The sequence below is a fragment of the Bombina bombina genome, chromosome 4 (genome assembly GCF_027579735.1).
Source record: "Bombina bombina isolate aBomBom1 chromosome 4, aBomBom1.pri, whole genome shotgun sequence".
In the NCBI taxonomy this organism is placed as follows: Eukaryota; Metazoa; Chordata; class Amphibia; order Anura; family Bombinatoridae; genus Bombina; species Bombina bombina.
In genome coordinates this window covers 538,995,773-539,020,959 of record NC_069502.1, presented here as the reverse complement: position 1 = coordinate 539,020,959, position 25,187 = coordinate 538,995,773, and positions in this window count along the sequence as shown.

The following is a 25,187-nucleotide window of genomic DNA, read 5'->3' as shown; positions in this document are numbered from 1 at the left end:
AATAAAAAACCTAATTCTAAAAAAACCTAATTTGAATTAGCCAATAGAATGAGAGCTGCTTAAATCCTTTTGGCTGATTTGAACAGCCAATAGGATTTTAGCAGCCTTAATTCCTATTGGCTGATTCAAATTTTTCAGCCAATAGGAATGAAAGGGACACCATCTTGAATCACATCCCTTGCATTGAAGATTCAGTGTATGGTGGCGACCGTATGAAGAGGATGCTCCTCGCTGGATGTCTTCAGGATGGACCCGCTCCGCGCCTCCGGGATCAAGATAGAAGATGCTGCCTGGATGAAGATTAAAGAGGCCGCCTGGATGAAGACTTCTCGCCGCTTGGATAAGGACTTCGCTGCCGGGATGAAGATTGAAGAGGCAGCCTGGATGAAGACTAGGGATGGGCGAATGTTTTGCAACATTCGAAAAATGAAACGAATTTTAACACATTAGTTCGTTCAAATCGAATTTCGAATGTTTACGTAACATTCTAACATTCAATTTTCAAATGTTCAGTTATAGAATTTTACAAATACGTACGAAAATATTTGTTTAGAAAAATTAGAATTTATATATTTGTAATAGTATTTCTAATGCTTTCTTTAAATGTAATATTCGAATTATGTAATATTCGAATTCGAAAGATTCAAATTTATATATTTGTAATAGTATTTCTAATGCTTTCTTTAAATGTAATATTCGAATTATTCAATATTCGAATTCGAAAGATTCAAATTTATATATTTGTAATAGTATTTCTAATGCTTTATTTAAATGTAATATTCAAATTATGCAATATTCGATCGAAATAGAAACATTTGAATTGATATATTTGTATCTATTATGTATCAATTTACTAAATTCCCTAACACTTAAACTATTGAACTTCTGAATAGTATTTGTTAAATCGAATGTTCAATTCTAAATTTCAAATGTGGACATTCGATCTAATAATAAACATTCAAATTCAAAAGTGACATTCGAAAACTGTAAATAGCATTCGATTATAGAATTTTTAAGAATATTCGTTTGAATCAACATTTGGATTTGTAATTTAAATTTCGGTAATAACATTCGTTCTAACGTTCGAATTCGGAACTTTACACATTTGCCCATCCCTAATGAAGACTTTTCGCTGCCTGGATCAGGACTTCAACTCCGGGATGAAGATCGTTCAAGCGGGACTTCAAAAACTGTAAGTGGATCGTCAGGAGGTTAGTGTTAGGCTTTTTTAAGGTTTTTTTTTGGGTGGGTTTGTTTTTTAGTTTAGGGTCTAGGCAGTAAAAGAGATAAATGCCCTTTTAAGGGCAATGCCCATACAAATGCCCTATTCAGGGCAATGGGTAGCTTAGGTTTTTTAGATAGTTTTTTTATTTTGTAGGTTTGGGGGGTGGGGGTTTGTAATGTTAGAGGGTCTTTGTAATTTTATTTCACTAAAAGAGCTGCTATCTTTATGGCAATGCCCTACAAAAGGCCCTTTTAAGGGCTATTGGTAGTTTATTCTAGATTAAGTTTTTTTATTTTGGGGTGTTTTTTTTTTTTTAAAAGGGTATTAGAATAGGAATAATCTTTATTTTTTTGGATAATTTCGTTGTTTTTTTTTGTAATGGTAGGTTTATTTATTTCACAGGTAAGCTTGTATTTATTTTAGCTAGGTAGTTGTAAATAGTTATTAACTATTTACTAACTAGTCTACCTAGTTAAAATAAATACAAACTTGCCTGTGAAATAAAAATAAATCCTAAGATAGCTACAATATAACTATTAGTTATATTGTAGCTACCTTAGGTTTTACTTCACATGTATTTAGTTTTTAATTGGAATTATTTAGTTAATAATTGTAAATTTAATTAAGATATAATTTAATTATGTTAAAGTTAGGGGGTGTTAGGGTTAAGTTTAGGGTTACGTTAGGGTTAGGTTTAGGGGTTAATATAGTTTAATTTTGGTTGTTGTGATGTAGGGGGCTGGTGGTTTAGGGGTTAATAGTTTTATTTAGTGGTAGTGATGTGGGAGGCCAGAGGTTTAGGGGTTAATAACTTTATTTAGTTGCAGCAATGTTGGGGAGCGGCGGAATAGGGGTTAATAACTTTAATATAGTTGCAGCAATGTTGGGGGACGTCGGAATAGGGGTTAATAACTTTAGTATAGTGGTGGCGATATCGGAACTGGCACATTAGGGGTTAATAATTTTATTTAGGTGGCGCTATATCAGGAGCGGCAGATTAGGGGTTAATAATTTAGGCAGGCATCGGTGATGTCAGGGGCAGCAGATTAGGGGTGTTTATACTCAGGGTTTATGTTAGGGTGTTAGATTTAAACATTAGGGTTTTTTTTCCCATAGACATCAATGGGGCTGCGTTACGGAGCATTTGATTCTGCGATTGCAGGTGTTAGACTTTTATTTTGTCGGCTCTCCCCATTGATGTCTATTGGGAAAGCGTGCACAAGCACGTCAAAACACCTCTTGTTTTTGGTGCGGTATGGAGCTCAAAATCTCCATATCGCATGCACAAGCCGGGTTTTTTTAAACTTGTAATGGCAGCGCTATAGGGGGTTAAATAACCCAACTTTTGTTGTGTTCTTTATTTTATTTATTTATTTATTTATAAAATATTTTACCAGGAAGGATACATTGAGATTTCTCTCGTTTTCAAGTATGTCCTGGGTTTTCAAGTATGTCCTGGGCTATAGCGCTCAAAACTCGTAATCTAGGTGAGGGATAATAACAATAATAATGAATACAAATAACATTATCTTCTAAGTGAAGAGCAATGCTATTTTTTAATGCAACTTCAGCTTTAGTGCAATGAACCTCGCCAGAGTGGAGACGTTTAGATAATCAGACTCTTAGGGCTTGATGTTCAAAAGTTTTCCGCTCAGGTGAGATGATCTAAGATGTCTCGTTACTATGGAGAGGTCCCCAAAAAAATAATAGAAACACAAATTTTAATTTGAAAGATATTTATCTCACTATGCAGGGTTCTTGATGTGAAGTAGAGACACCTACATTAAAATACAAGGTCTAAAAAAATTCTCAAAGATCATGATTTCTGTGCATGCTGGCAAGATTTTGAAAATCAGTCCCTTAGAGAGAACAGAGGAAAATTAACATTTTAGTAGCTCTCTGTCACAACATCATTTCATTTAAACCTTCTTGTTTACATTGTTGTTTTGTAAACAACACTTAAATACAGCAATGATTAGTGTAGGTGGGGATACAACAGGCAAAAACAGCTATTTCAAATGATAAAATAAAGGTAAATTATATATTTGTAAAAAATTTTATTAATTCACTCCAGTAGATAAAATGCATTAATGGGAAGACATTAAACTGGAGAAAATATTAGAGTGCACTGTCCCTTTAACACCTTAAGGACCAACAACGTACAGGGTACTTCCTACAAAAAATGTCCTGTACGTCGTTGGTGTCTTCAAGCGGTGAAAGTGATCCTGATCGCTTCAAGTCGCTTTCATGTTATTGCAGTGATGCCTCGATATTGAGGCATCCTGCAATAACATTTTCTAGCCATCTGATGCAGCGAGAGCCACTCTGAGTTGGTGGGAGCCGATGTGGGAGGCGGGTGGGTGGCCATCGATGTAGGTTGAAAGTCAGAGGGAGGCGGGATCATGTAAGGGGATGCCAGGGGCGCGCACGCATGCATGGAGGGCGGGCGCATGCACGGGGGCAGGAGCGGGTGGGAACCGCTACACTATGAAACATTTTACACAAAGTGGGAGAGAGGAGGGAGGGAATTTTGATCTAAGGGATCTGGGAGGGGGTGGGGGGTTGTTTTTTGAGAGGGGAAGCTACACTACAGAAAAATATTGAAAACCCTCAAAAAAACATAATTTATGCTTACCTGATAAATTTATTTCTCTTGTAGTGTGTTCAGTCCACGGGTCATCCATTACTTATGGGATATATTCTCCTTCCCAACAGGAAGTTGCAAGAGGATCACCCAAGCAGAGCTGCTATATAGCTCCTCCCCTCACATGTCATATCCAGTCATTCGACCGAAACAAGACGAGAAAGGAGAAACTATAGGGTGCAGTGGTGACTGGAGTTATAATTTAAAATTTAGAACCTGCCTCAAAAAGACAGGGCGAGCCGTGGACTGAACACACTACAAGAGAAATAAATTTATCAGGTAAGCATAAATTATGTTTTCTCTTGTTAAGTGTGTTCAGTCCACGGGTCATCCATTACTTATGGGATACTAATACCAAAGCTAAAGTACACGGATGATGGGAGGGACAAGGCAGGAACTTTAAACAGAAGGAACCACTGCCTGTAGAACCTTTCTCCCAAAAACAGCCTCCGAAGAAGCAAAAGTATCAAATTTGTAAAATTTGGAAAAAGTATGAAGTGAAGACCAAGTTGCAGCCTTGCAAATCTGTTCAACAGAGGCCTCATTCTTAAAGGCCCAAGTGGAAGCCACAGCTCTAGTGGAATGAGCTGTAATTTGTTCAGGAGGCTGCTGACCAGCAGTCTCATAGGCTAAACGTATTATGCTACGAAGCCAAAAAGAGAGAGAGGTAGCCGAAGCCTTTTGACCTCTCCTCTGTCCAGAGTAAACGACAAACAAAGAAGAAGTTTGCCGAAAATCTTTAGTTGCCTGTAAGTAAAACTTCAAGGCACGGACTAGGTCTAGATTATGCAAAAGACGTTCCTTCTTTGAAGAAGGATTAGGACATAATGATGGAACAACAATCTCTTGATTGATATTCCTGTTAGAAACAACCTTAGGTAAAAACCCAGGTTTAGTACGCAGGACTACCTTGTCTGAATGAAAGATCAGATAAGGGGAATCACAATGTAAGGCAGATAACTCAGAGACTCTTGGAGCCGAGGAAATAGCCATCAAAAACAGAACTTTCCAAGATAAAAGTTTAATATCAATGGAATGAAGGGGTTCAAACGGAACACCCTGCAGAACTTTAAGAACCAAGTTTAAGCTCCAAGGAGGAGCAACAGTTTTAAATAAAGGTTTAATTCTAGCCAAAGCCTGACAAAAAGCCTGGACGTCTGGATTGTCTGCCAGACGCTTGTGTAAAAGAATAGACAGAGCAGAAATCTGTCCCTTTAGTGAACTAGCGGATAAGCCCTTTTCTAAACCATCTTGTAGAAAGGACAATATCCTAGGAATCCTAACCTTACTCCATGAGTAACTCTTGGATTCACACCAATATAAATATTTACGCCATATCTTATGGTAAATTTTTCTGGTAACAGGCTTCTGAGCCTGTATTAATGTATCAATAACCGAATCCGAAAACCCACGCTTTGATAGAATCAAGCGTTCAATTTCCAAGCAGTCAGCCTCAGAGAATTAGGTTTGGATGGTTGAAAGGACCCTGAATTAGAAGGTCCTGCCTCAGGGGTAGAGACCATGGTGGACAGGACGACATGTCCACTAGGTCTGCATACCAGGTCCTGCGTGGCCACACAGGCGCTATCAGAATCACCGATGCTCTCTCCTGTTTGATCCTGGCAATCAGTCGAGGTAGCAACGGAAAAGGTGGAAACACATAAGCTATGTTGAAAACCCAAGGGGCTGCTAGTGCATCTACCAGCACCGCTCCCGGGTCCCTGGACCTGGATCCGTAACAAGGAAGCTTGGCGTTCTGGCGAGATGCCATGAGATCCAGATCCGGTTTGCCCCAACGATGAATCAGTTGAGCAAATACCTCCGGGTGAAGTTCCCACTCCCCCGGATGAAAAGTCTGGCGACTTAGAAAATCCGCCTCCCAGTTCTCCACGCCTGGGATGTAGATCGCTGACAGGTGGCAAGAGTGAGACTCTGCCCAGCGAATTATCTTCGAGACTTCCAACATCGCTAGGGAACTCCTGGTTCCCCCTTGATGATTGATGTAAGCCACAGTCGTGATGTTGTCCGACTGAAATCTGATGAACCTCAGTGTTGCTAACTGAGGCCAAGCAAGAAGAGCATTGAATATTGCTCTTAATTCTAGAATGTTTATTGGGAGGAGTTTCTCCTCCTGAGTCCACGATCCCTGAGCCTTCAGGGAATTCCAGACTGCTCCCCAGCCTAGTAGGCTGGCATCTGTTGTTACAATCGTCCAATCTGGTCTGCGAAAGGTCATTCCTTTGGACAGATGAACCCGAGACAACCACCAGAGAAGAGAATCTCTGGTCTCCTGGTCCAGATTTAGCAAAGGGGACAGATCTGAGTAATCCCCGTTCCATTGACTTAGCATGCATAGTTGCAGCGGTCTGAGATGCAGGCGCGCAAATGGCACTATGCCGATTACTTCCATGCACTGAGCTACTGATGGGCTTGGAATGGAGTGAAGGACACGGCAAGCATTGAGAATCTTTGATAACCTGGACTCCGTCAGGTAAATCTTCATCTCTACAGAATCTATAAGAGTCCCTAGAAAAGGAACCCTTGTGAGTGGTAACAGAGAACTCTTTTCCACGTTCACTTTCCACCCATGCGACCTCAGAAATGCTAGAACTATCTCTGTATGAGACTTTGCATTTTGAAAACTTGACGCTTGTATCAGAATGTCGTCTAGGTACGGAGCCACCGCTATGCCTCGTGGTCTTAATACCGCCAGAAGTGAGCCCAGAACCTTCGTAAAAATTCTCGGGGCCATAGCTAACCCGAAGGGAAGAGCTACAAACTGGTAATGCCTGTCTAGAAAAGCAAACCTTAGGTACCGATAATGATCTTTGTGAATCGGTATGTGAAGGTAGACATCCTTTAAGTCCACTGTGGTCATATATTGACCCTCTTGGATCATGGGTAGGATGGTCCGAATGGTTTCCATCTTGAACGATGGAACCCTTAGGAATTTGTTTAAGATTTTTAAGTCTAAGATTGGTCTGAATGTTCCCTCTTTTTTGGGAACCACAAACAGATTTGAGTAAAACCCTTGCCCTTGTTCCGTTCGCGGAACTGGGTGGATCACTCCCATCACTAAGAGGTCTTGTACACATTGTAGAAATGCCTCTTTCTTTACTAGGTTTGTTGATAACCTTGACAGATGAAACCTCCCTTGTGGAGGAGAAGTTTTGAAATCCAGAAGGTATCCCTGAGATACAATCTCCAACGTCCAGGGATCCTGTACATCTCTTGCCCAAGCCTGGGCGAAGAGAGAAAGTCTGCCCCCCACTAGATCTGTCTCCGGAGAGGGGGCCCTGTCTTCATGCTGTCTTAGGGGCGGAAGTAGGCTTTCTGGCCTGCTTGCCCTTGTTCCATGACTGGTTGCCTTTCCAACCCTGTCTGTAACGAGCAGTAGTTCCTTCCTGTTTTGGAGCAGAGGAAGTTGATGCTGCTCCTGCCTTGAAGTTACGAAAGGCACGAAAATTAGACTGTTTGGCCTTTGATTTGGCCCTGTCCTGAGGAAGGGTGTGGCCCTTACCTCCCGTAATATCAGCAATAATTTCCTTCAAGCCGGGCCCGAATAAGGTCTGCCCTTTGAAGGGAATGTTAAGTAGTTTAGACTTAGAAGTTACATCTGCTGACCAGGATTTAAGCCATAGCGCCCTACGTGCCTGTATGGCGAATCCGGAATTTTTAGCCGTAAGTTTGGTTAAATGCACTACGGCATCTGAAACAAACGCATTAGCTAGTTTAAGCGTTCTAACTTTGCTCAAAGTCTCATCCAATGGTGCTGTGCGAATCGCCTCTTCCAGAGACTCAAACCAGAATGCCGCTGCAGCCGTGACAGGCGCAATGCATGCAAGAGGCTGCAATATAAAACCTTGTTGAACAAACATTTTCTTAAGGTAACCCTCTAATTTTTTATCCATTGGATCTGAGAAAGCACAGCTATCCTCCACCGGGATAGTGGTACGCTTGGCTAAAGTAGAAACTGCTCCCTCCACCTTAGGGACCGTCTGCCATAAGTCTCGTGTGGTGGCGTCTATAGGGAACATTTTTCTAAATATCGGAGGAGGGGAAAAAGGCACACCGGGTCTATCCCACTCCTTACTAATAATTTCTGTAAGCCTTTTTGGTATAGGAAAAACGTCAGTACACACCGGTACCGCATAGTATCTATCCAACCTACATAATTTCTCTGGGATTGCCACCGTGTCGCAATCATTCAGAGCTGCTAACACCTCCCCTAGTAACACGCGGAGGTTCTCAAGCTTAAATTTAAAATTTTACATTTCTGAATCCGGTCTCCCCGGATCAGAACTGTCACCGACAGAATGAAGCTCACCGTCCTCATGTTCTGCAAATTGTGACGCAGTATCAGACATGGCTCTCGTGTCATCAGCGCGCTCTCTCCTTAACCCAGAGCTATCGCGCTTGCCTCTTAATTCGGGCATATTGTATAATACTTCTTTCATAACATTAGCCATATCATGTAAAGTGATTTGTAAGGGCCTTGATGTACTTGGCGCCTCAATCTTACGCATCTCCCGAGCGGGAGACAAAGGTACTGACACGTGAGGAGAGTTAGACGGCATAACTTCCCTCTCGTCGTCTGGTGATAATTTCTTTATCGGTACAGATTGACTTTTATTCAAAGTAATATCAATACAATTGGTACACATATTTCTATTGGGCTCCACATCGGCTTTTGAACACAATGAACAAGCAGATACCTCTGTATCAGACATGTCTAAACAGACTTAGCAATGAAGCTAGCAAGCTTGGAAATCACTCTCAATAAGTTTACAAGCAATTATAAAAAACGCTGCAGCGCTTTTAAAAACACAGTTGAATTACAAAGAAAACTAATTCAGTTATAGACAAACAATTCTTAACGAGAAGTGTATTAATTAGCAGAGGATTGCACCCATTAGCAAAAGGATGATTAACCCCTCAATACCCAAAAACGGATATCAAATTAAGATTTAACGCTTTAATCACAGTCAAACACACTGTCACAGATCTGCTGTGACTGATTACCTCCCTCAAAAACGAATTTTGCAGACCCCTGAGCTCTCTAGAGACGTCCTGGATCAAGGAGGAAGAAACAGAAAGACTGTGCTAGAATTTTAACTGCGCAACAAGGCGCTAAAACAAGGTCCCTCCCACTCATATTACAACAGTGGGAGACCTGATATAACGGTTTCTATGCCGAAAAATACGTTAGCCATGTGGAAAAAAATCATGCCCAAAAGATTTATCACCAAAGTACCTCACAAAACGAATAACATGCCAGTAAACGTTTTAAAAACAACATTTTCAATGTCATGTAAAGTTATCACTAAGCCTGCTACCAGTCGCTTCCACTGCAGATAAGGCTTAAACATTATTTCAGTATTAACAGTATTTTCTCAGTCAAATTCTAGTCCCTAGAAAATAACTCAACTGCGCATACATTTATCAGCCTGATACCAGTCGCTACTACTGCATTTAAGGCTGTACTTACATCATATGGGTAACAGCAGTATTTTCTTAGTCAATTCCATTCCCAGAAAATAATGTACTGCACATACCTCATTTGCGGGGGACCCCGCATGCTATTCCCCTCTTTCTGAAGTTACCCTACTCCTCAGAATGTCGAGAACAGCCAGCGGATCTTAGTTACGTCTGCTAAGATCATAGAAAAACGCAGGCAGATTCTTCTCCAAATACTGCCAGAGATACAAAAAAAACGGCACACTCCGGTGTCATTTTAAAATAACAAACTTTTGATTGAAGAATAATTAAGTAAAACTCCAACTCCTCTCGCGACCTCCTTCTTTGTTGAGGGTTGCAAGAGAATGACTGGATATGACATGTGAGGGGAGGAGCTATATAGCAGCTCTGCTTGGGTGATCCTCTTGCAACTTCCTGTTGGGAAGGAGAATATATCCCATAAGTAATGGATGACCCGTGGACTGAACACACTTAACAAGAGAAATAACATTTTATGGAAAACTGGGTACTGGCAGACAGCTGCCAGTACCCAAGATGGCAAACAATAAGGTAGAGGGGGAGGGTTAGAGAGCTGTTTGGTGAGGGGGATCAGGGAGGTTGGGTGCTAAGGGGGGATCCTACGCAGCAGAATATGTAAATATGTGGAAAAAAAATTAAAATATACTTTTAATTTTAGTACTGGCAGACTTTCTGCCAGTACTTAAGATGGCAGGGACAATTGTGTGGTGGGGGAGAGAATAGAGCTGTTTTAGAGGGATCAGGGGGTGGGATGTTTCAGCTGGGAGTCTGATCTCTACACTAAAGCTACAATTAACCCTGCAAGCTCCCTACAAGTTACCTAATTAACCCCTTCACTGCTGGGCATAATACAAGTGTGGTGCGCAGCAGCATTTAGCAGCCTTCTAATTGCCAAAAAGCAACGCCAAAGCCATATATGTCTGCTATTTCTTAACAAAGAGGATCCCAGAGAAGCATTTACAACCATTTGTGCCATAATTGCACAAGCTGTTTGTAAATAATCTCAGTGAGAAACCTAAACAATTTTCAAAGCTATGTCAATTTCCACATCAGCCAATCACAAATGCATATACGTATAGTCTGTGAATTCTTGCACATGCTCAGTAGGAGCTGGTGACTCTAAAAGTGTAAATATAAAAAAAGGACTGTACACATTTTCTTAATGGAAGTAAATTGGAAAAGTTGCTAAAATTTGCATGCTCTATCTGAATCATTAAAGGGACACTGAACCCAAATTTTTTCTTTTGTGATTCAGATAGAGCATGCAATTTTTTTTTTTTTAAATTTTTTATTTTGTACCAACAATGCCATAAATGTGATCATGGAACAGTCAAAACAGATTTATATGACAGTTACGAAAAAGAAATTAACGTTACAATGAGTTTGTCCAATCTTCCTTATTTATAAATGCAGATTTCGTGAAAATAGGACTATCCACCACCTATCATTTCCATTTTTTATGAAACACTGTTGGGTTTTTTTTTTCTTGGTATTTAAGAGGAAGAAAATAAAACAAAAAGAAAAAAGGAAAAGAGGGAAAAAAAAAAAAAAAAAAAAAAAAGAGAAGAAAGGATCCATCTCTCTCCCCCCTCCCCCACCCACACGCACCCCCCACTACCAGGCGCCTAATTGTACTATTTCAGCGTTTTGGAATGGAGTTATCATATAGTCCACTTCTGCTGGAGAGAAACTTTTAATGAATTTGGACCATTTGCTAAAAAAGACTATGATTTCTTGCTCTGAGTTCAGATCTGTAGCCAGTTTTTCGATCCGATATTGTTTTTTAAGGTAATTCTTTACTTCATTCGTCGTGGGTGTAAATCTAGTTTTCCATTTTTTAAAAATCAAGTTCCTTGCAGCTAAAATCACTAAGTTCACTAATTTGGCGTCTCTGAAGTCTTCCTCATTTTTTGACAGAAAAATTATGGTTAGTAGATTGAATTTAAACAAATCGGTTTTCACCTTCTTTAATAACCAGAATTCTAATCTGTACCAAAATTGTTTGATTTTAGGACATACCCATACCATATGTAATAAATCTGCGGCTAGCATGCTACATTTTGGACATATATTGAATTCCTTATTGTTCCATCTATGGGCTTTGTCTGGTGTATAATATGTTTGATATAGGACCTTTAGATGGGACTCTCTCCAAGTTTCAGAAATAGTGGAATTATGGAGGAGTGTCAGGGATCTCATAATATGTATTTCCTTGTCTATGTTCGTAGATAATTGATCTGACCATTTCTGAGCTAGTTTCTCTATATTACAACCACCTTCCTTTGAGTTAAGATAGGTGTACCATGGGGAAATCGAACATTGACCCGCCTTAATCAAGGTAGGCCATGCTTCCAGTTTCCCCCAGGTCCATTTCCAGTTGAATTGGGCTCGTAGCTGATTAGTGTAATGTCTGGCTTGCAGGTAGGCAAAGAAGTCTTGGTTATCAAGATTAAATTCCAGTTTCAGCTCGTGGAAAGTTTTAATAATTCCTGAGTCTGAGTGGTAGAGCTGTCTGGTGCATTTAAGCCCCTGTTCCTGCCATCTCTTCAGATGAGGAGCTTGCGAGCCCTCTTGAAATTCTGGGTTCCCTAGGAAGGTTTGGTATCTGGGGATGTTCGTGTTTATACCCATTAATGCTCCAATCTTTTTCCATGCCTGTGTTATTGTATAGATGGTTTTATGAGTCTTCACCTGTTTGGGGAGAAGATAAGCCGGAGTATGGAGTAATGATATTGGCTTCAGGGGGTAGATTATACTGTTCTCTAGTCTATTGTCCGTAAAATAGTCGGCTTCTGCTATCCAGTCTGCCGCAATTCGGCCTAGGAAGACTAAGTTGTAAAGATATAAGTTAGGGAGGGCTAGTCCCGCGAATTGTTTTGCTAGATATAATCTCTGCAGCGAGATTCTAGGTTTCCTTGTCTGCCATATGAATTTGCGGAGCGCCTGGTTGAACTTCTTGATATCTTGTGCTTTTATGAACAATGGGAGATTCTGCAAAATGTATGCTATTTTTGGTAGGATTACCATTTTGTATAGAGCGGTACGCCCGGCAAGGGAGAGAGGCAATTTCTGCCAGTCTCTCATTAGTGAGATTGCATTTATAATCGCTGGGGTTATGTTTAAAGTGTACCACTCTCGGGGATTGGATGAGATTATAATCCCTAGATATCTGAATGAGTCCACGACAGTTTTAAATGGATTGTTTATTTGAGAGGTGTCGGTCTTTCTTAGCCAGAGTAGTTCTGTTTTTTGTTTATTCATTCTGTACCCTGCAAAACATCCGAAATGTTCAATTATGTTGAGTACTATAGGAATATTCTTAGCGGTGTTAGAAACATATACTAACAGATCGTCCGCGTATAAAGCCACTTTCAGTTCTTTATTGTGAATTTTGATTCCTTCAACATGTTTTCTGATTTTTATGGCTAGAGGTTCAATCGCCAAGTCAAACAAAAGTGGCGAAAGCGGGCATCCCTGTCTCGTGCCTTGCCCTAGTTGAATACTCTTAGATTCCTGTCCATGAATTACTAGTATAGATGATGCTTGGGAGCAAAGATTCTTTGCTAAATTTAAGAATTTCTGTTGAAATCCATATTGTTTCAGAGTATTTAAAATATGATCATGGCTGACTCGGTCAAATGCTTTCTCAGCATCGATTGCTATTACCGCTGCGTCCTGATTCTGATCAGGCTTGCCTTCATTATTTTTAAAATAATCAATAGATAGGAGCAGTTGTCTAATTTTAGATGAAGAGCTTCTTTTGAGGAGAAAACCTACTTGGTCGTTATGGATCACCTCAGATAAACCTTTTTGCATTCTTTTGGCCAGGATTGAAGCAAAGATCTTATAGTCCGTGTTCATCAGTGCGATGGGTCTATAAGATTCTCTGCATTGTGGATCCTTCCCTGCTTTGGGTATAAGGATCGTATGTGATACTAGGAAACTGGGAGGTATTTGATTATTCTGTTGAAAGAGGTGGTTGTAAAGAATAGTTAAATGAGGAGCGATTACTTTGTCCAGGCTTTTATAGAACTCGTTAGGCAAAGCGTCAGGACCTGGTGCTTTTTTCGCCTTTCAGAGCTTGAATTGCCTGCATTACCTCTAGTTCTGATATTGGGGCGTTTAGAGTCGAGTTAAAGTCAGGTGAGATTTTTGTAATATTAATGTCTTCCCAGAAACTGTCCCTTTTGTTTATATTGACTGAGTCAGCCGTATATATTGAATTGTAGTATTGAAAAAATGATTCAATTATTTCTTCTGGGGAGGTAAGTAGTTCGCCGTTAATTTTTATTGCTTCGATTGTTTTCGAAGATTTCGAATTTTTAACTAATTTCGCCAGCATTTTACCTGATTTATTACCGAATTTGTAAAGATTTGATTGGTATCTTAAATTTGCTTGTGTGGCATTCAAAATTAAAAAAGTATCTCTCTCCTCTTTGGCCTTAATGTACCTCTTCCAGTTCTCCTCTGAAGGGGAGTTCAAATATCTATTGTAGGCGTTAGTTACCGTAGCGATTAATTGTGTCTCTCTCAAACGAGTTACCCTTCTGATATTCGCTGTGTATGCAATTATGTCCCCCCTTAGTACCGCTTTTGCTGCTTCCCACAGAGTTACTGGGCTGGAGACTGAATTTTTGTTATTTTGAAAAAAGTCTTCCCATTTTCTTTTAAGCCATTCTCTAAACTTTGCATTTTTAATCAAGTGCTTAGGAAAAAAGAAGCTTTGTTTTTTAGCAGAAATATTTTTATCTGGAATATTTAATGTAATTGGTGCGTGATCGGAGATCAGAATGTCTGTAATTTGTGATTTAACCCCCCTATGATATAAACTATCGTTGATTAACATAAGGTCAATTCTAGATAGCGATTTAGTTGTTTTAGAGTAACATGTGTACTTTTTGCTGTCAGGGTTTTGTGCCCTCCAGACATCTCTGACTGCTATGTTCCGCATGAATGATTTAAGTATTTTGCTTTCCATTTTGTCTTTCTTATTTATTCTCTGTGCTATTCCAAATCTTAATCTATCTAAGGGTGCTCGCGGGGACATATTAAAGTCCCCTGCGATGACTATATGCCCTTCCGCCGTTTCCAAGATTTTTGATTGGAGAGAGTCCCAAAACCCATATTCAATTATGTTGAGTGCATATAAGTTGCAAAAAGTGTATATCGAGTTTGATATCTTTAATTTTAATATTATAAATCTACTGAGCGGATCGATCCATGTGTCTAGTTTTTCATAATTTAACTTCTTCCCTAAGAGAATGGCCACTCCCTTTTTCCTTTTGATTGAGGGAGCAAAGATACATTCAGCCACCCAGGAAGATTTTAATTTTGACGATTCTTCGGTGTTGAGGTGTGTTTCTTGAATTAGAGCTATATGTGTATTTATTTTCTGTAAATGTGCCAGTATTGTTTTTCGCTTAATTGGTGAGACAATCCCACCTATGTTCCACGAGGTAATTTTAATGTCCTTATTCATAGCTTGAATTTTGTTCTCTATGTGTGAGAGTTAATTTTATGTAGTGGAAAGCGGGCGCCGGAGGGGGGGGGGGGGAGGGACAAGCGAGAGAGAGAAGAGAGAGAAAGGAAAAAAAAAAAAAAAAAAAAGAGGAGAAAATAAAAATATCCCTAACGACAACATAGTAACATAGGATCACTGGTTCCTACTAGTTATCTATCTTATATGAATTTATCCATTAGCCCCATATTCATTTATCTTTTTCTCAGCTTCCTCTGCTGAGTCAAAAAAAAGTGTTTGATCTTCTAGTGTGAGTTTAAGTCTGGCTGGGAATATGACAGTCGCTTGCCATCCCAATTTCAGCATTTTGCCACAGACCGAGGAGAGCTCCCTCCTCTTTAGGGAGGTTTCTATAGAAAAATCCTGAAAAAGCAGAATTTTATTTTCATTATAAAAAATGGGTTGATTTTTGCGATAAAATTGCAGAAACGTCACTTTATCTTGAAAATTCAGGAACTTTGCGATAACTGGTCTCGGTCTGATCAAATTGGTTGAGGTGTCAGGAGCTCTCCCCAGTCTGTGAACCCTTTCAATTACAATAGGTGTTTGTGTTGGGGGCATTTTTAACAATTGGGGAAGAACTTGTGTCATCACTTGCATGAGCTCGTCCTGTTTAAATGACTCTGGGAGGCCTATTATCCTGAGGTTGTTCCTCCTTGCTCTATTTTCTAAGTCTTCAATTTTAGCCTGAAATTTCAAGATCTTAAGTTGATTGACTTCAGTTTTTGCAAAATATGTATTTGTTGTGTCTTCTATATCTGAAATTCTCTGCTCTGCCTCTTGGATTCTTTTTGAGAATTGTCTAATCTCTAGAGTCAGAAGCGAGATGTCCTGTTTGATTTCATCTTTTAGTGAGTCAAATTTTGGGGCAATGGCTTCTAATATATTGGCTACAAGGTTTTGTGTTTCATGTGAAGTCAAAGTGTTTTGCAGTTTTGTGGGAGTTATTTCTACAAGAGGCTCTCCTTGTGTCCCTGTAAGGTTTTTATTTCTGCGGTCCTTGTTTTTGGCAGTCATGCCTATATTGGATTTACCCGTGAGTGATGGTGAGGTAATAAATTTATCCATAAACAAGGAGGCACACCCCAATATGGATTAAATGTGAAACGTGCTTTGTGACACTCAGAAGTGTTAAAAAATGAAGTGAGTTTATTTTTAGTGCCAAAAAAAGAGAAAGAGGAGTGAAGGAGGGGGGGGAGGTGAAGGTGCAGGGGAGAGTGACGTGAAGAAAATGGGGAAAAGTGGGGAAAAAGTGACAAAAAAAAAAAAAGTGAGTCGCGTGCCTTCCGTTAGTGTTGCCTGGTCTGTGACGACTGTGAGATACAATATGGTGATTTACAGCTATGGGCTGATTAAGGTGAAGACCCTCAGTATTTGAACCCCAATCTAGACACGTGCTTGTTGTGACCGAATTCTGAACGTCAAGGACACAGATGTTTACAGGCACTATAACCTTAGAACTATTTTTAAGCTAAAGTTCCCTTTGTGTTGTCTTTTCAGTTAGAGGATGTGCACTATCTCTATACTCAGTGGCTAGTCTGTCTGTTCCTCTCTTGATGTATTCGCTAGCCTACCTCCTGTCCCAACCTGGGTGGGGGAAATCGATTGTACCCTAATCTAACTGATAACTGAGTGGAGGTTTACACAACAATTTTTATAATCGTCTAAACATGGGCATTTATTTGATGTGTCACAGTAAAACCAGTGTTAGGTCTTGATCCACAAGACATAATTTATTGCTCAGGCTTTTTGAGCCCCCTCTCCCTTCCTCCTTCCCTCCCCCTCTCTTTCTCCTCCTATGGGTCTGTACACAATAATCTGGCTAGTATGTATGTCAAGTTACTATAGTGACAGCTTTCCCTCTTGCAGCTATTACCACATGTAAAAGGCTATTGGCAAACCAACTTCTTAGTAGCTTAAGGTTAGAGCAACAAGTTATTTTTCATAGAAGTGACAATAAGTAATGGTCATGAATTGTGTAAAGCCTAATCCAATGCCCTATGCTCTAGACCTAGGCAATATAAGTTATTTCATTTGATTAACGGTGCTATATGGCTACCAAGCACCAAGCTTAACTTGTTTCCTAGAACCAACAATTTTTCTAATTTCAGTGCATTTTATGACATTGTGCATAGATGTAAATACAAGTGATAACAATCAGATAGGCTTATCACATCTAGTCGACTTAGTATAACATTCAAGAGTCTGTGTTTTAGGGTTTCATTCCTTAACACCTATGAGTAACTTTATGGTGTTTGCAGTAAAGCCAGTCAAAGAATGAGTCATGCATCCATTTTCAGGCAGCCAAAGAAGGTTTGAAACAATTTGCCATACAACTATAGATGCCTTACAACACCACGGGGGGAGAAAAGAAGACAAACGTCTCTGAGGATGATAATCAGCACATAATAGTGCTGCGAAGCCTGTGATTTTATTTTGTTTTCTTCTTTTCTTACTGCGCCTCCTTTCTTTCCTTATCCTCTCCCCCTCTCCTCTTCCTCTGCTGTTGGGGGGCGCAGCTAAGCCTACCGTACACTTCTTTTTGGGGAGTGAATTATATGTCCTTTTATGAAGGTGGACAATTTATACACCCATACATTTAGATTCTTTAAGCACCGTTTTTCGTACTCCACCTTTTATGTGTCAGCACCCTCTCGCTTATACTCCACCACAAACACTTTCTATAGTAGCAGTCAAACCAAGAGTTTCAGTGCAAGGAAAAGTTTGTTAACTTACCCCCTCTCTCACGCCGCCCGCTTGAAGCATGTGTAATGGTTCTTTTTTTCTTTTTGAGTGTACCTTGGCCCACAGTGCAACAGCACGGCAACTTTTTCTTTCTCCAGGAGTCACACTCCTCCAATAGCCTCACCTCCTCTCGCGCAGCAACAGTGGGAGAGGAGGGGTAGAAATCCGGAGGGGTCTCTCGTGATGGCGAGGTCGGTTCTGGGTATTGCCCCTCGAAATCGTGCAAAGCCCGGCTCGCACGCAGCACCGGTGGGGGAGGGGGAAGCGACCGCCGCGGGCCGATGACGTTCCCGATGCTGCGCTGTGCACTGCTGGGATCCTTTGCCGGTGCGTTGTTTTGTCCTCAGCGGGGTAGAGTCAGTTGGCGCGGCGGAAATGGGGAGAGGGAGGGGTACGTCCCGAGTCTCAGGATATTTGCAGCCCCGCACCAATGCTGGCTGGGGGAACACTTGCTCTTGGTTTTATGAGGGTAGGTCCCAGTGGCTCCCAGCCACTCTGTTCCGGTCAGGAATGTCTTTGCTTGGGTGTCTAATTACTCAGACAATGGGATGGAGTTCCACTGTCCTTGGGTCCGGTGATGCTGACTTTTCCTATCCGTTGCACAGCCTCCTTTGTGGGTTAGGGCGCGGGACTCTCCCCGCCACGAGCTGAAGGGCTGGAGAGCAGAGCTCAGGTGCATGCACTTAGCTCCTCCTCCACCGGAACCCAGCAGAGCATGCAATTTTAAGCAACTTTCTAATTTACTACTATTATCAATTTGTCTTCATTCACTTGCTATCTTTATTTGAAAAAGAAGGCATCTAAGCGTCTTTTTTTTTTGTTAAGACCTCTGGACAGCACTTTTTATGAGTGGATGAATTTATCCACCAATCAGCAAGAATAACCCATGTTATTCACCAAAAAATGGGCTGGCATCTAAACTTACATTCTTGCATTTCAAATAAAGATACCAAGTGAAAGAAGAAAATTTGATAATAGGAGTAAATTAGAAAGTTGCTTAAAATTGCATCTGAATCGCGAAAGAAAAAAATTGGGTTCAGTGTCCCTTTAATGAGCATTCATTAAATTAATAAAAAGCATTGTAGTGGTGCATGAATGTAATGCCCCTTTTCCTACTGAGGAAACATACAGATTTACTACAGTTCTACATATTATCACTTTTTGTGACTTTTGCTAAAAAAATATGATAAACAAAAATTTGAAAAGGCAAATAGGCTCCTTAAAGGGACACTGAACCCAAATTTTTATCTTTTGTGATTCGGATAGAGCATGCAATTTTAAGCAACTTTATAATTTACTCCTATTATCAAATTGTCTTCATTCTCTTGGTATCTTTATTTGAAATGCAAGAATGTAAGTTTTGATGCCGGCCCATTTTTGGTGAACAAACTGGGTTGTTCTTGCTGATTAGTGGATAAATTAACCCACCAATAAGCAAGTGCTTTCCATGGTTCTGAACTAAAAAAGATAGCTTAGATGCCTTCTTTTTCAAATAAAGAAAGCAAGAGAACGAAGAAAAATTAATAATAGGAGTAAATTAGAAAGTTGCTTAAAAGGACAGTCAAGTCCATAAAAACTTTCATGTTTTAAATAGGGCATGCAATTTTAAACAGCTTCCCAATTTACTTTTATCACCAATTTGGCTTTGTTCTCTTGGTATTCTTAGTTGAAAGCTAAAACTAGGAGGTTCATATGCTAATTTCTTAGACCTTGAAGACTGCCTCTAATCTGAATAAATTTTGACCACTAGAGGGCATTAGTTCATGTGTTCCATATAGATAACATTAAGCTCATGCACGTAAAGTGACCTAGGAGTGAGCACTGATTCGCTAAACTGCATGTCTGTCAAAAGAACTGAAATAAGGGGCAGTCAGCAGAGGCTTAGATACAAGATAATCACAGGGGTAAAAAGTGTATTATTATAACTGTGTTGGATATGCAAAACTGCGGAATGGGGAAAAAAGGGATTATCTTTCTTTTTAAACAACAAAAATTCTGGTGTTGACTGTCCCTTTAAAATTGCATGCTCTATCTGAATCACGAAATAATTTTTTTTTGGGTTCAGTGTCCCTTTAACAAGGATGTGAAACCTCATATTTTTCTTTCTTCATTCAGATAGAGCTAACTATTTTAATCAACTTTTTAGTTTACTTTTATTATCATTTGTGCTTCATTTTCTTGGTGTCCTTTATTGAAGGAGCAGCAATGCACTACTGGGAGCAAGCTGAAAACATCAGCAAGAAAATGCTGAGGTATATTTGTGCAGCCACCAATCAGCAGCTTGCTCCTAGTTTCTGAGCCTACCTAGGTTTGCTTTTCAAAAAAGAATACTAAGAGAATGAAGCAAATTCAATATTAGAAGTAAATTGGAAAGTTGTTAAAAATCGTATGATCTGAATGATGCAAGAACATTTATGGGTTTCATGTCCCTTTAAAGGGACAGTCTAGTATAAATTAAACTTTCATTATTCAGATAGGACTTTTAATTTTAATCAACTTTCCAATTTACTTTTATCATCAAATTTGCTTTTTTCTCTTGGTATTCTTAGTTTAAACTAAACATAGGTAGGCTCATATGCTAATTTCTAACCTTTGAGGGCTGCCTCTTATCACATGCTTTTAAAATCTCTTTTCAACACAAAGAGACAAAGTACACGTGGGCCATATAGATAACACTGTGTTCAGGCACAGGGGATTATTTAAGATTTAGCACAAAACAATGCTAACTGCAAGACAATAGATAATAAACAGTCACAGTCATGTGATCAGGGGGCTGGAAAAAGGTTTCTAGATACAAGGTAATCACAGAGGTAAAAAGTGTATTAATATAACTGTGTTGGTTATGCAAAACTGGGGAATGGGTAATAAAGGGATTATCTATCTTTTAAAACAATAAAAATTCTATAGTAGACTGTCCCTTTAAGGCTAAGATTATAGTTGTTTTATATCTACAAAAATGTGTACACTCTTGTTACAAACAGTTCTCAGGTTGCTGCTGCTGCTGTTTGTGAGCAATAACCTGTAGTGCCCTTCATAAGATAACAGTAAAACAGAACTGTAATTCAGGCAAGATGTCTTGCTTAACTTGACTCTTATCTCGGTTTCCCATTCTCACACTGTTTAATTATCCCCAAGCCATAAACAGCAACTTGGCATTTGAGATGACTGAGAGTTTTACATTATATTTCATTTTAGCTCAAGGACTGTCTTAATGTTTATAGCCATGTGGGATTACTATTAACCTTGGTTTCACTTAAAGGTAAAACCTGCTCAACATACTTCCCAAATATATTAGATTTATACTTTTTTAAAACTACAGTATGTAAAATGTCAATGACTTAATTAAAAGAAAAAAACAGCTAAAAGTGTCAGCCTTTGAAACTGATGTTGTCCACAAGTTGCTTTTTTCTGATCTACTGACTGCTAGGGACAATATTCTATAAAACATTTTATTATTATTGTTAATATTATTATTGCTCAGTGGTGCAGTCAAGGGACTACAAGATATTATAGTGCTAAGCCTCGGGAAGTGAAAGCCTGAATGTAAATAAATACTTTTTCCCCCTTAGTAAGACCAGTCAACACAGTAGATTTGCATAATCAACCAATGCAAGCTAACAAGACAATGCAATAGCACTTAGTCTGAACTTCAAATGAGTAGTAGATTTTTTTTTCTGACAATTTTAAAAGTTATGTCTTTTTCCACTCCCCCTGTACCATGTGACAGCCATCAGCCATTCACAAATGCATACATGTACCATGTGACAGCCATCAGGCATTCACAAATGCATACACACTTATTCTTGCACATGCTCAGTCGGAGCTGGTGACTCAAAAAGTTTAAATATAAAAATAATGTGCACATTTTGTTAATGGAAGTAAATTGGAAAGTTGTTTAAAATGGCATGCTCTATCTGAATAATGAAAGTTTAATTTTGATTGAGTGTCCCTTTAAGCGTAATAAATCGGTTACAATCTTTAGAAGGCAACAGAAGGCTTCTTCCTTTACAAATATAGTGGTGGCCTTACCAGTAATTCTGCTGCCAGACAGAAGTGACACCCATGTCCAGTATTGTCATACATGCATATGCCATATTTAAACACAACACAGTATTATATTTAGTGATTTAATTCACATAAACAAATTTGGTAGATCATAGATATTGAGTATAGGAGACAATGGTGGGCTACCTATCCTCAACCATTGACTTCGATAAATGGTAACAGGAAGCTGAAAGAATATTTACCCTAAATGTGGGCAATATATGTCCACAAGCCACTAACATTGAAGAAGCCTTTAAAAGTATTGCTGAAATCATGTAAAAACAAGTCAAATCTTTTTGGGAAATCTTTAGTTTAGACAACTATGTCAAGAATAAATTAATGAAATGGTTAATCTAATGTTAACTCTATTAAATGAGAATGATACCCCCAGCAAGTACCTAGAGCAATTGTGGTTAAACCAAAGAGCAACGTTATGCTCATGGGGCACGATCCGATAAACGGCGTAGTTTGCGACGCAAGCGAGGGAACCCGCATCGCCAGCAGTTTCAGCTCGCAACTCGAGCTATCCCATATACGGCGCCGTCAGATGCTAACGTGCCGTAAGTCGGATAAACCAGCGATGTCCAGAAATCTGCGCAAGTACAAATTTCTGGCGTCGCCAGTGACTTACGGCACGTTAGAAACTGCCGGCGCCTACAAAACCTGACTAAAGTCTAAATCACCCGCACTGTCTAACACGCCTCCCTAACATAGCCCGACACGTCTAACCCTCTATCCGCTATCCCCCTCACTATCCTAACAATAAAATATGTATTAACCCCTAAACCGCCACTCCCGGAGCCCGCCGCTACCTAATAAAGTTATTAACCCCTAAACCGCCGCCAGCTATATTAAATCTATAACCCCCTAAAGTGAGCCCCTACCCCGCCGCTATCTATTTTAAAATTATTAACCCCTAATCTAATCCCCCTACCCCGCCGCCATCTATATTAAATTATTTAACCCCTAAAATACTAAACTATCCCTACCACTAAACCTAAGTCTAACCCTACAAATAGCCCTGAAAAGGGCTTTTTGCGTGGCATTGCCCCAAAGTAACAGCTCTTTTGCCAGCCCTTAAAAGGGCTTTTTGCGGGGCATGCCCCAAAGAATTCAGCTCTTTTGCCAGCCCTTAAAAGGGCTTTTGGCGGGGCTTTGTCACAAAGTAAACTGCTCTTTTGCCTACAATCTACATCCCCGTAGCTATGTTAGGGTTTATATTTATTTTACAGGTAAATTGTTAATTATTTTAACTAGGTATAATAGCTATTAAATAGTTATGAACTATTTAATAGCTACCTAGTTAAAATAATTACCCAATTACCTGTAAAATAAATCCTAACCTAAGTTACAAATACACCTACACTATCAATAAATTAAATAAACTACAAATATCTATCTAAAAATACAATTAAATAAACTAAACTAAATTACAAAATAAACAAACACTAAATTACAAAAAATAAAAAAAAGATTACAAGATTTTTAAGCTAATTACACCTATTCTAAGCCCCCTAATAAAATAATATAGCCCCCCAAAATAAAAAAAATTCCCTACCCTATTCTAAATTAAAAAAAGTTCAAAGCTCTTTTACCTTACCAGCCCTTAAAAAGGCCTTTTGTGGGGGCATGCCCCAAAGAAAACTGATCTTTTGCCTGAAAAAAAAACACAATACCACCCCCAACATTACAACCCACCACCCACATACCCCTAATCTAACCCAAACCCCCCTTAAATAAACCTAACACTACCCCCCTGAAGATCTCCCTACCTTATCTTCACCACGCCAGGCCGAACTCCTCATCCGATCCGGGCGATGTCTATCCAAGCGGCAAAGAAGAGGTCTTCATCCCAGCAATGTCTTTATCCAAGCAGCAGCAAAGTCTTCTTCCATCGGGCAGCATCTTCCATCAAGCGGCATCTTGAATCTTCTCTCCACCGACGCGGAGCATCCATCCCGGCCGACGACTGAACGACGAATGAGGTACCTTTAAATGACGTCATCCAAGATGGCGTCTGTCGAATTCCGATTGGCTGATAAGATTCTATCAGCCAATCGGAATTAAGGTAGAAAAATCTGATTGGCTGATTGAATCAGCCAATCAGATTCAAGTTCAATCCGATTGGCTGAACCAATCAACCAATCAGATTGAGCTCGCATTTTATTGGCTGATCGGAACAGCCAATAGAACGCGAGCTCAATCTGATTGGCTGATTGGTTAAGCCAATCGGATTGAACTTGAATCTGATTGGCTGATTCAATCAGCCAATCAGATTTTTCTACCTTAATTCCGATTGGCTGATAGAATCCTATCAGCCAATCGGAATTCGACGGACGCCATCTTGGATGACGTCCCTTAAAGGAACCTTCATTCGGCTAGTAGGCGTCGGGAGAAGAGGATGTTCCGCGTCTGATGGATGGATGCTCCGCGTCGGTGGAGAGAAGATTCAAGATGCCGATGGAAGAAGACTTTGCTGCCGCTTGGATAAAGACATCGCTGGGATGAAGACCTCTTCTTTGCCGCTTGGATAGACATCGCCCGGATTGGATGAGGAGTTCGGCCTGGCGTGGTGAAGATAAGGTAGGGAGATCTTCAGGGGGGTAGTGTTAGGTTTATTTAAGGGGGGTTTGGGTTAGATTAGGGGTATGTGGGTGGTGGGTTGTAATGTTGGGGGGTGGTATTGTGTTTTTTTTTTTCAGGCAAAAGAGCAGTTTTCTTTGGGGCATGCCCCCACAAAAGGCCCTTTTAAGGGCTGGTAAGGTAAAAGAGCTTTGAACTTTTTTTAATTTAGAATAGGGTAGGGATTTTTTTTTATTTTGGGGGGCTTTATTATTTTATTAGGGGGCTTAGAATAGGTGTAATTAGCTTAAAAATCGTGTAATCTTTTTTTAATTTTTTGTAATTTAGTGTTTGTTTTTTTTGTAATTTAGTTTAGTTTATTTAATTGTATTTTTAGATAGATATTTGTAGTTTATTTAATTTATTGATAGTGTAGGTGTATTTGTAACTTAGGTTAGGATTTATTTTACAGGTAATTGGGTAATTATTTTAATTAGGTAGCTATTAAATAGTTCATAACTATCTAATAGCTATTATACCTAGCTAAAGTAATTAACAATTTACCTGTAAAATAAATATAAACCCTAACATAGCTACAATGTAATTATTAATTATATTGTAGCTATCTTAGGGTTTATTTTATAGGTAAGTATTTATATTTAAATAGGAATATTTTAGTTTATAATATGAATTAGATTTATTTAATAAGAATTTAGTTAGGGGTGTTAGGGTTAGATAGAGTTAATATAGTTAATATAAATACTATAGTAACTATATTAACCCTAATATAATTAGGGTTAATATAGTTAATATATATAATGTAATAACTATATTAACTATAATATACTTAGGGTTAATATAGATAATATAGCTGGCGGTGGGGTAGGTAGATTAAATTAGGGGTTAATAATTTTAATATAGCTGGCGGCGGTATAGGGGGATTAGATTATGGG